We start from the raw sequence: 11,052 nt of genomic DNA on the forward strand, positions 1-11,052 counted from the left end.
AGGTGGATGTCGTAACAGGCCACCGGCCCACGCAACCGCGTGCATGCCCGCCCGGCCCACGCGGCTGGTTGTTCACTGCCGTCTGCCGTCGTCGCGCTGCGGCCTGTATGGCCCACTCGAACGTTTGGGAGGCGGCCCCCGGCCCGGAAAACCTGCAAAAGTTTTTCTACAACATAACTTATAGTGCAAAAGTTTTTATACAAACGATAACAGTTTTTAGATCCATTCTAACTCTAGCTTCCTCTCTATTCTGTCTCCCAGCATTCTCTCCCCCGCCCCCGCCGCCCGGCCGCTTGCGTGGACCCGCCGCTCCACCACGCGCCGCCGCTACCGCACGCCACCACGTGCTCTGCCGCCGGCCGCTGACATCGGAAAAGATGAGAAAAAAAATATTGGTTCAATATTTCAAAAATATTGTTCAACATTTTTTTAACAAATAGATTTTAATGGATTTCAAAATAAATTGCTTAACCATCTTCCAGAAATGTATAGAAGCCCCGGTCCGACGACTAGGCGATACGCCCCGCTGCCGCCATGACCGGGCGGGTCAAGTCGGCAGTAGCATCTACCATCTACGACTAGGATCTCTTCACCTAAAACTGTGTGCGCCAGCGTAACTAACGCCCGCCGCCGGTCGGCTATGCTGGGGTGCTGGGGTTCGCAGCAACTGCCTGCCGTGCCCTATCTAGCTATACCACTCCGACTAGTGGTACGAGACCACCGACCGTAGTACAGTACCGTCTCGTCCTTGCGTTGAGATGCGTGAATCTAGAGAGCCAGCTGATTAGAGCAACTCCAGCAGAATCTCTATTTAGAAATAGGTGACTAAACCCACATCTCTCTATTTAGGTGACTAAACCCACATCTTGCTTAGCTTATTGGACAGATGAACAAGGGCGCCGGAGGGAGTACCAGCTCCGTGCATTCGGAAAAGAGTTAGGAGCCGTCGCGCCATCCCAAAGAGGCAAGGACGTACAACTGCATGCATGATTGAGCGAGAGGTCATCTACGGACCTGCATGATTGGATCCCATCTATCATCTGACCGAATTTTGCTTCGTTGCCTGCACGTATGTATGCATGTTGCTGACTAGCTAGCTATGTATCGTACATGCTGCATGCACTCCGTCCCCCGTTTTTCCGGACCTCGTTGAAGAGAAAACCTTCATCGCCTGATATATATATATATAACCGTTACTTTTCATGTTATTGCAAGTTGCTCATTGGGAACCCGGGAAGAAACAGATCGATGCAGTGATGATAAAAATGGCAGCAGGTAGTACGACTTGTGCCGCGCACTCTGCTGGCGCTGCACACGTGCAGCAGGCGAGGCGACGGCTGGCTAACTGCTCTCTGCCTGCGCACGCAGCTGACAGCAGCGTCGCCGACAGATCTGGGCCGCCGGCCGGCCGGGCGATGCCGCTGGGTTTGTTTACGGGCCCTTGCATGTGGCTCCGTCGTGCAGCTTCAGCTCGATCAGCTCGCCAGTTAGTCAGACGACGCCATGCATCTCCAGCAGTACGGTGTGCCATATGCAGTATACTATTCTTTTTTTTAAAAAAAAAGTTCTCAACTGCTAGCAGCTCAAACTAAGAGGAGAGAATATATCACCAGAGAGTTAGAGCCGGCCGGATCAATATATATATCGGGGAGATGCGCTAAAGATCATTTGGATTTATATATAGTATATATATTAGTATATACGTAGCTTGCTGATATTATTAGGCTCTGTAGCTAGCTAGGCTCTACACTGGCCATGTGCAACGGCATTGACCCACTTGCATCCATACACAAGGCAGGCACACGCACGTCGGCTTGTTTGGTTGCTGCCTGCCAGGCAGCACCATCCGACCCCAGGCCGACGAAATCGGACGCCTGGGATTGATGCTTGGGCCAGGCAGCTTTGTCAGGGTCTGAACCAAACAAGCCTGACTCCTGCATGGCAGGCATCCTCGAGCAACCAAGGAACAACGGTTATGACAGTTATGCAACAACAATATTATGTTTTCAAATCGTATTATGGAACCTAGTCGCGATTAGATGAATAATCATAATTAGTCGTTGATATCCCACTCAACAAAGTATCCCTAAGCAAATTGTCAGATGCTAAGCTATAGTTACAAGAGAATAGTAATGGATTACAAGCCTGAAGGAGTGTATTATGAATAATTATTAGTCGATGACTAATCGGACAACTCGCAAGCTAGTCGAGCTAATCGAGTTGGTGGGTATATATAATCGGTACCAAGGAACCGGTAAAGATGACTAGTCGTGATCAGCCACACGATCTGATAACATCACAACTATGAACACTTCCACTCCAATTTGGAGGCGTCGTTTGTTGGGCACAAGTAGCAAATACTATTTTTTTCTGAAAAAAGAAACTTTTATTAATTTCAAAGTGATACATCAAGCTGATATATCGTTTTGAAATTTTTCCGACCTAATAAAGGCACACAGCCTACAAATACTAAATACACACCCACTCCTGATCTCTCTGTATCTTGCTTTCGTTAGTTAGATGTGAAGAAGCCATTCAGAAGCAGCAGCATCGTGGTCCATCTTTCTAGCTCGCACTGTCAGATTGTCAGTACACCCTTTAATTTTCTGTGTATGTATTAACTGTATATATAGCGCAGTATATACACGACGTGCCTCTGCAGGAATGGTCGCCGTTCACGCACTGTAGGCGGCTACCTATGCACAGTCTGCACATACGTGTCTCGACTCCAGAGGAGTTACATGCTGCGATACTTTCTACGTGTCACGAGTTCATAAGCTAGCGCCGAAGCAGGGACGCTGCTGCTGCTTTACTTCTCGGTCCTGACGATCTGATCTGAAGGCGCGTCCAAAATCTCGAGTTGCACTGCATGATGGTCCCATTCGCCCTCTGCCGAATCATGCCGGCCGTGTGCCCGGTCGCTGAATCAGTATGGCCTGTTTGGCAGGGCTCCGGCTCTTCCAAAAACAGCTCCGGTTCCGGCTCTTTAGATGGAGCAGCTTCTCTGATGGAGTTGGAGCCGTTTTAGAAAATGTTTGGCAAAACAGCTTCACTTGTTAGATTGATGTGTAAGCCGCGTGAAGCCACGATTTCATGGCTTCATCTTGCCTGTGTAAGCCGCCGATGGCTTCAGGACCGGCTTCACACGTGAAGCCGGTTACAAAACAAACGTTTGGGAGGGCTTCACCTGGAGCCGCTCGTGAAGCTGCTCCAGAAGCCCTTCCAAACGGGGCCTATGTTGCAGCCTGCATCAGCCAGAGCCGTTAGCCGCGCATCAGATTCAGCACACTGCTAGCTAGCTGTGGTCTGAGGGGGTGTTTAGTTGCGCTCCGTAAAGTTTTTGAAAAGACATTTTTTTTATGTTTGAAGTACTAAACATAAATTAATTACAAAATAAATTACAGAACTCGTCTGTAAATCGCGAGACGAATGTAATGAGCCTAATTAATCCGTCATTAGATGTTGTTTACTGTAGCATCAATGTAGCAATTTAGCGTCTGATTACGACTTAATTAGGTTCATTAGATTCGTCTCGCGATTTATAGGCAGCAGTCGCAATGCGTTTTTTATTTCGTCTAGATTTAAGTCTCCATGCAGGTGCCGGAATTGTTTTTTGAAATTTTGATTTTTGGAACTAAACGGGACCTGAATAATCGTAGCTAGACTAGAAACCCCAGCTAGCTCGCCGTAAAGCTCTGGAGCGAACAACTAACGGCCGTAGCTAGCTAGTGGGCGTAGCGGCTTATCTGCAATCCCGTGAAGGCACAGGCACGCAGGGCTAGACGGCGGCGGCAGCGGCGATCCAGGATGCCTCTCGTTCACATCTGAAGAAGATGAGCCTGCAGATGTTAGGTCAAATGGATCGACTAGAGTGTAGATCGAATGGGGACTTTCCTTTATCCAGAGTCACCACAAGTTCGTTGGTGAAGTTCTGTACTAGGGCAGCGACGCGCAGTGCAGAGACAACGTGGTGGCGGTGTCGGCGGCGACAGTCGAGGATGATAGCAGCGTCGCCGGTGGACGAGCATCGCGGGTCAGGGGCGTCGGTGATGGCGTGGTGGCGCTTCCCGCCGCTGCAGCCCACCCTCTCTGATCGGGTTAGGGTTTTGAGGTGGGGAACAGTGGCGGCGGCGAACCTTGTATCCTGAGCCGTCAGTCCCCACCTCCTCTTTATAGGGCTGCGCGACGGGAGCCCACCAACCTCGTCTTGGGCTGGGCCCCCGATCAGGGCGCGAGGTCAAGGGACCTAACGGCCAACTTGTGGAGATCAATTCCATCATTCTCCCCTTATCTCCTCTTATACTTTCATCTTTATATCTTTTAATTTTTTACATATTTCATCACAAATTAATGCATAGATCAGTTTCATCGTCACGGTCGGTTGCCAATAGATTCAACAGCTACAATATATGTCTCTGTTCTGAAATAGATACTTTAACTTTGGGGCCCTTTATTATCCGGAAAGTATAGGCTATACCATAAACCCATGTCGATTGTGTGTTCTCTGTACACACTGGGCGGCAAGCCTTTAATAAGTGGATCCACAAACACATGTATGTCATTCTTTTACTCAATGCATTTCAACATAATTCCAGACTTTCTCCTTTACAACGTATAACTTTGTGTGCAATGTGTTTGGCACCACACTTGACTCGTTGTTATAGGAGCAAACTACTTAAATGGTTATCGCTGTCGTCAACCATTATCAAAACTCCGGGTACAGGTTCCTTTAACCATTCCGCCTATCCCTCGGCCTCGTATCATGCTATACTATGTCTTTGCATCACATTGATGTTAATTATTTTATTTTGGAGATTTTTCCACACAAAAACTCCAAGTGTGAAAATTAGCGACAATTGTGGATTTCGCTACATATTTCACAAGCTCTACTTTTGTACTCACAACCCTTTGAGAGTACTAGTTATTTCTTTCTTAGCATGAGGCCGATATTCTCAATTTCATTCCAGTGATCTATATCTGGATTGAACTTTTGCCAAAATGACCCGAATACACGAAATATGTCAAGATAAATTCTTTACTTGCGCGCTCATAAAGCTTCCAACAGCTAAAGCTTATGGAACTATTTCCATATCACATTGGTTCCTGGAATACTAAAGTTCCCAAATTTATTACCCTTGATGATAGGAACAGACGTAGGTTTACTCATATGCATACTTTATCTCTTTAGAATCTTTTCTAAGTATGCTTTTGTTGTAACTATAATACCCCTTTCTTTTTATATCTCGATGAGTTTCAATTCTTAGAACGAAAACCAACCACCGAGATAAAAAACTTGAGGACAAGAATTCTTTATCTGAAATAGCATATTAACACCACCACTAGTGGGTAGGGTGTTATCTTTAAGTTGTGGAAATAAAATTTCCCATTCTTTAACTTTCTTTAAAACTTTCCTTAAAAACTATTGTCCTCCTCAATCTCTTTAAACCCAAATTTTCTTACTATTTCTATGAACTTTAGATACCACCATCTCAAGGCTTTAAATGGGTTTCTTCTTGTGGTATCTCATATATTCTTTCTTTCCATGACAAAACGTCAAGTAGTGTCATGTAAACATTTTTCCTCTCTGTGTGAAACTTTTGTCACAAGCCTTGCGTTATATCTTTCACCATTCCCTCTAGAGTCACATTTCTCTTTGTAGGTTCATTACAACCTACTGTGATGACTCTTTTAGGAATCATTTTCTTTTTCCATGGACTTAGCCCATAGAATTCTCGGGACTTCTTCAAATGAGGTGGAATCAACCTCTATTTCTTTTCTTGGCACATTGTTTTCTATATAGGGCTGTTGTTGCTCTTTGCCAAAAGGCAATGGACTCTATAGGCTCTTGCATAACAAGACCCTTCTTTATATTATTCATCTTCTTTGAAAAGCTAACAACAGGTGTTGTATACAACATCAACAAGTATGAGAAACTTATTGCTCCTGAATCATCGAAGTGGACATGCATTCCTACTTCTCTTCAAGGCTTAGGTCTCTACAAACCATGCTCCCCCAGATTATTCCATCTTCTGTAAAGATGGCATATCAGTAAATCTCTTGTTTGGATTTCATCTGTTAAAGACTTTATATATGCTCTGAAGCACCGTCTTACTATCTTTGAGGGTTGTCCAGTATGAATACTGGCTAACTCACTATCTTCCTTTTTGTCGGTGTCCCGACCTGGGGCCTGGATCCCAACTAGTAAATGCTGCGTGTTTCCTCGTCCCAGATGATGATGCAAGAGGCAATCACAATAACGCACGGTTTATCCTGGTTCCGGCTGCGGGGGCGTACGTCCAGCAAAGGGGGTGTGCGAGGGCACTGTATTATCTTGCACCCGGAGTGCTTGTAGTAGGGGATACAAGCAAGGCGAGAGAGGGAGGGGAGCTCCCAAGTCTCTGCTAGGGGTGGAGTCAGTTGAGATGAATGCTCAGTAGTTCCTGAATGTCCTCTTGGAAAAGAGAAGCCAGAGAGAGTCTCACCAGAGCCCAGAGAGGCTTAAAGGGAGTCCGCCCCTCCTTTTATAGTCACAAGGAGGGGGCGGCGCACACGAGTGTAGGGGTGCGGAAGTCGTCGTTTTCCCCTGAATCGCGGGTACAGTGGTCGAACACTGTAGGAAGTACACTGTGGGAAGCCGGCGCGCGTCGCAGTCGTCCTAGACATTGTCCTTGGTCCTGTGAAGACCGCGCCGATCGTCCTGCAGTGCCTCCGCAGGCGGCGTGGTGGTGGTGTGTAGTGGGCCCTGTGGACTAGCAGTAGTAATGGCGCGCGACGGCCCCAGACCCCCTGGTGGGAGTGCGGGCGTGCACACTAGAAGGTCCGGGGGACGCGTGGAAGTCCCGGACCCCTTCCCTAGTGGGAGGCGAGTCCGGATGGTCGGCGTCGGCAGAACAGTAATGGGAACAGTGCCGAGCCCATCTTGTTCCGCGTGCAGGTCCCAAGGCACAGCTACAGCATCCGGGATGGCGGAATGGTGACCGGAGTCAGCGGATGGGACCCTGGTCACATCCACTGTGGAAATGGCGGCCTGACGCCACCCGTCCTTTGAGCCGTGCGGAGTGGCTGGCTTTTAATGCCTTCGTACGGTGAGCAGTTGGGCGGCGAGGTTGTTTGTCCCTTGTGCCGAGGGGTGGCCTCGAGCGAGGTGAAGATGAGCTACCCGCTCGAGGGTAGATTCGCTACCCTCGAGCGAGGCGGAGATGCGGAGTGCAGTCGAGGGATCCCGACGGGGACCCTCGAGCGATGCGGAGATGAGTCACCCGCTCGAGGGTAGATTCGCTACCCTCGAGCGAGGCGGAGATTGTTCCGCGGGTTCGAGGGGGATGTGAATGGGCCGCACACTAGGCCTCTTTGAGTCTCTTCCTTTCTTCCGAATGGGAAGCAGGCCGTGGGCCTTAGTGGGTCCGGTTATTTTAACAAGTGTTTTGCGTGTTTAGAGCAATCTTAGTACCCCGATTAGGGTGTCCCTAATCGTGGTACCCGACAGTAGCCCCCGAGGCTTTGGCCGAGTCAATGGATTCGGCGAAAGGGTGATTCGGCGATTTCCCCTTTGACGTGATCGGTCAATGCCGCGCACCCGCCAGACGCGCCTGAGCGCTAGCCCGGCGGATGCGACAACTCACCGGTTGGGGTAGTACGCCCGTGGGAGGAGTGCTTCGAGGCGTGCGCCTCTTTGTTTGTTTGTTTGAAGGACAAGACGTGTCCGCGTGCTGAGGGGGGCCAGGGTGACGATTGCGCCTGCGGCTCGGCAGCTGGCGCTTTCGTCGCGTTGTCCCGCACTCAGGGCCTTGGCCCTGCCTTCCCTGGTCGCTTCGCAGTGCGCCGTTCGAGGGCGGTCGGCCTGAGCCGACGCTGCACCGCTTAGTGTCCAGGGGCTCAGCTTCGCTTTATTTCGTTCGGTCGCATCTCGGCACGGTGACCGAGGACCTCCTTTGCTTGTGGAGTGCCGCGTCGCCACGAGTGACACAAGCCTTCGCTCTTCGCCAAGCTTGAAGCTTTGTGCCCGGCGCAACTATAAATAGGGGTCGTGGGGTTCCCTTTCCTCTCCAACCTCCCAACTCTTTCTTCCAGCATTGCCTAAATCTTGTAATGTTTCCTTTGCCTTTTTGTGACCGGCCCCCAGATGGGGTGGCCTGGCTTTTTTAGGCTTTTGGCGCTAGAAGAATGCTTGCGAGCGGTAGGGGAAGACCGGAGTGGGCGTGCGCTCCATCCCTCAGGTTCAGTGGGATCAGCAGAAGAGCATTGGGCCCGTGGGGTCATGCTTCTGTGATGTCCCCTAGCCTGAAGGGGGATGGAGACGCCTGACCATGGCATTAGTGCCAGGTTGGGCGGCTGTTCTTTGCATCGCCCCCCCAGGCGACGAGGTTGCCCTCGGGGAGATTGTGCGGAGGGCGCTGTCCGCCAGCTCGACCCCCCGCATGGTCTTCGGTGGAGGAGAGGCTAGAAGAAGACTTGCGAGGAAAGCGTCCCGCCGAACTTGTGTGGTCTGGGAGATATTCCTCGCATCCCTAGCAGCCTCGCTGTTGCGTAAGCTAGGGGCTCGGTGCCTTTCTTCGTCACTCGCTCCTCCCCAAGACAGGAAAAATTGCCACGTAGGTGGCAACGTGTTTGTATCTTTCGATGGCTTCGCGCCGGTAACCGTTTGTAATCTTTATTTGTATTTGAGCGATAAAGTCCCCTTTCTCCACTACAGGGAGGATTACCGAAGGTATAGGGGTGTACATAGAGTTACGACCCTCGAATATGTGTGAAGTCACCTTCGCGGGGGCGCGTCAGCGCACCCGCGGGTGTAGCCCCCGAGGCCTTGGAGGAGAGTTTGTGCTCGTCCAAGGGCTATAAACGTTGTCCCGCTCGGTAGCTTTTACCAGGGCGGCTGCCCAGCATATTTTTTCAGCCGGCATCGGCACTCTTTCAGCCGGCCTCGGCACACTCAGTGCTGGTATAGCGGCCCGGCGTTCAGCATAACCATCAGGAGAGCGCACGTCAATAGCGGGGGGGTTTGGTTAGACACGTGGAGTTTCATATTTTGACGGTTGTCGACTTACTCGAGGGTGCGGTTTGAACCGTGGTGTGCGAGGAGCCCCCGAGCCCAGGCCCGTGTGAAGGCATTCAGGGGAACTCTTGACTTCGATTACGACCCTCGTCGCCCTTCCACAGGGAGGAGGGGTGAAGCGCACCATGCTACTCATGCCCGGGCCGCGAGCTATGGCTGCTTCAGTGAGCTATTAGCGGATTATTTAAGTGGACGTCCGTGCCCCGTTCGAAAGGGGTCGGCTCGTGGTCCATAGACACGTCTCATAAAGCGCTCGCGAGGGTTCACTAGGTGGGGCTCGAACCCATTCGGTAGGGTTCGAGGGCTCGATGCTCTCCCTCGATAGGATCCCCCTTCTAGGCACCCTCAACCGGCCTTGAACACTGCGTAGGATGTCTCGAACTTCGCGTTCGAGGGTAGCTTGTACGGCACATCTCTGCAGTTCCTGACTCTGGCGATCTGGGGCGCCTGTCGAACCCCCTGGAGGGCTAGACTTCGAACCCCTGATCAGTAAGGCCTCGGAATGCGATCCCTTCGAGGGTAAAGGGACCCCCGAAGGGATATTCCGTCTTGATTCGAAAACGACGAAGAGTCGCGAGTCACGCGTGCAGATCTTCCGCCGGTAGTGGGCGACGTGGCCCGATTTGGGGCGGTGCAATGCAGGCGCGCCTTTTCAGGCGACAGCCTCGGGCAGACGAAGCGGCGTGGGCGGCGACTGACAGATGGGATAGCGCAACAGTCGCGCCGCGCCCGCCGGTTACCGTGCCACAGTTATAGTTGTGTGTGCGCGTGAGAGACTTCGCGGTCGTGGGGCCCAGCCGTCAGCGATAGCGAAATCTACAGCATTCAATACGGTAGATTTGGGCCGTGGCTGCGGCCGCGCCCGTCATGGTGAATAAAAATGAGAAGAGAGAGGGCGATTGGGCTCACCTGGCCATTTGCTTTCATTCTGTTTCGCCTTCTCCGCCTCCCCTGCACCCTGAGCCAGTAGCCAAGAGCGGAAGGAGGAAGAGGAAGGAGAGAGAGAGAGAGAGAGAGAGAAAAAAGGGAAGATGTGTTGGACATCCAGGAGCCCTTAGCCTCCCCTGCACCCTGAGCCTGCACCTTAGCCATCCCAGAGCCGTCGCTCCCACATTCCCCCTCAAATCGAAGATATGTTGGACATCCAGGAGCCCTTGCCGTGGGGGGAAGTCCTCTGCCACCGTGGCGGTCTTGGAGCAGTTGGTCGCCGACCGGCTGCTGCTGCGGATCACCGACTCGGGGGCGCCGGCGTGGATTTCCCCACATCCGGACGAGACCGAGCCGAAGCCCCCGCAAGGTTACGTCGTGAGCTTCGTGCGCCTTCACGAGCGAGACTTCGGGGTCCCCGTCAGCAGGTTCACGAGGGCTTTGTGCGAGTACTACTGAGTGGAGCTGCACAATTTCAGCCCCAACTCCATCTCGTAGGCGGCGGTCTTCGTTGCCGTCTGCGAGGGGTACCTCGGCATCGAAGCCCATTGGGACCTCTGGGTCCATCTGTTCCGTTGCGAACTCTTCGTTGAGAACGCGCGGAACCAGCCGAGGCGGTTCGCGCGCCCCGGTGGCCTGACGCTCCACGTCCGCCCGACCCGAAGGAACCTTTACGAACAACGCCGGGTGAAGCCGAGGGTGGTTCTACCTTCGGAACTATAAGGGCGCGCTCCCGGCGTTCATTAACAAAGTTCTCCGGGAGCGTCCGCCGAAGTGGGACTGGGGTTGTCGCCCCCATCGCAACAAGCCAAGCTCGAGGGCCTCACCGACGCGCTGGCGCGTCTGGTGAGGAAAGGGCTGACGGCTGCGGCCGTCATCGCGAACTTCCACCGGCAGAGTGTTATCCCTCTCGCGGAAAGGGCCCTGCCGATTTTCGAGCTCACCCCCGGGAGCAAGGTGGAGGGCTCGTGGACTTCGAAAAAACTGGTTTCCCACACCGCCGCCGCCCGGAGGGCGAAGTACGCGGTGGCGGACTTCCCTCAAAATCTCGAGGACCTCTGGAGGATCAAGAT

Source organism: Panicum virgatum, chromosome 4K (genome assembly GCF_016808335.1).
Source record: "Panicum virgatum strain AP13 chromosome 4K, P.virgatum_v5, whole genome shotgun sequence".
Lineage (NCBI taxonomy): Eukaryota > Viridiplantae > Streptophyta > Magnoliopsida > Poales > Poaceae > Panicum > Panicum virgatum.